Genomic DNA, 1,243 nt, shown 5'->3' with positions numbered 1-1,243 from the left:
AGCAGCTGCTCTTCTTGGTGCTGGGTCCTCACGGTCGCTGCAGTCGTTCACTACCGGCTGGACCCGATTCAGGGCCGAGCGCCGAGGACCGTCCGCCAGGTGCAGCGCTCCGCCTCCTGCGGCGGCGGCTGCGGCGGATGCGTCGGCCTCCTCCTCCCGGCCTCCCGCCCGCCCTGGCGGCCCCGGGGGACCCGGGACCCGACCCGGCTGGGAAGCGCACTAAGAAGGGGAAAGCGGACGTCGAGGTTCCAGCCTGCCCCGCCATTATCACCACCACCACCACCTACCCACCCACCCACACAGGCTTCCGACCGAGACCCCTGTCTCCCTATGCAAAAAATTCAGGCCACGGCGAGGAAGAAGACTTGAGATGGGGAGTAGAGGGACGTCTGATCTGAAGATAGTACTAGCCATCATTTATTGAGCGCTTCTTAAGAGCCAGGAACAAGGCTAACACTATAAATGCTCTATCACAGTGTCTCAAGTCACAGTCTTGATCGACTGTCCTCAGTTGACTTGGGAGAGAAGGGAGGGAAAGAACGTGGTGAGTTTCACGAACTCACAGAGGCTAAAACACCCTCCTAGCAAGGTACTGCGTGCGGGGTATCTGGCGCTTTGCTGAAGAGATCCTGTGTGTCGCACTAAGAATGTAATTTAAATTGTATTTCTGGTTAAACTTACAGCGAGGGCGGAGAGTGTAGTTGATTGCATAAAGTATTCATTCAACAAGAATTTTTGTGTGCTTGTGACTGGCTCTAGGGGATGCCATATCCTGTTCTCAGCGTTTATTCTGGCAACAGCAGAGAATAATGGAAGCTAACATTTATGAATGTTTATTATATATGAAGTAGTATTTAAGCTTTATCGTAATCTTATGGGTATAGGTAATGATATTCCCACTTCACAACTAAGAAAACTGAGGCTGAAAGTTAATGTAATCTATCCAAAATTACTAGGTAGTAAAAGAAAAAGGTGACTTCTTTTAAATCCAGTTGTTAACCTCCTAACCATGAAATCATACTCATGAGAACTTTTTAGGTCTTGGAGCTTCAGAATTTGGAGTCCCTTTTTGGGGAGAATTAAAACAATAAGAATACTAAGTTGCTAGACCCTCTCCAGGAACCCATGAAATGTGCCTGAAGCCTACAACACAGCCTCTTGATAGATCCATTTACAATATCGACACATAAAAGCAAAATAAAGGTAGCAAGTGCTAAAGTTTTAAATGAAAATGATGAAGGAG

The 1,243-nt window shown here is 48.0% G+C and overlaps 1 protein-coding gene across 1 annotated transcript in view; it reads right to left on the bottom strand.

The window, feature by feature from the left end:
* Mfsd6 (major facilitator superfamily domain containing 6) overlaps positions 1–150 on the bottom strand; it is a 62,136-nt gene extending 61,986 nt beyond the window's left edge. Inside the window, exon 1 of the mRNA XM_015481155.2 lies at positions 114–150. The gene's annotated coding sequence lies outside the window, so the exon portion shown is untranslated. The remainder of the gene's footprint in view (positions 1–113) is intronic.
* Positions 151–1,243: the final 1,093 nt, after the last annotated feature.

Source organism: Marmota marmota, unplaced genomic scaffold (genome assembly GCF_001458135.2).
Source record: "Marmota marmota marmota unplaced genomic scaffold, marMar, whole genome shotgun sequence".
Classification (NCBI taxonomy): domain Eukaryota; kingdom Metazoa; phylum Chordata; class Mammalia; order Rodentia; family Sciuridae; genus Marmota; species Marmota marmota.
Note: the sequence above shows the minus strand (reverse complement) of the source record. Positions and strands in the feature narration are given on the sequence as shown.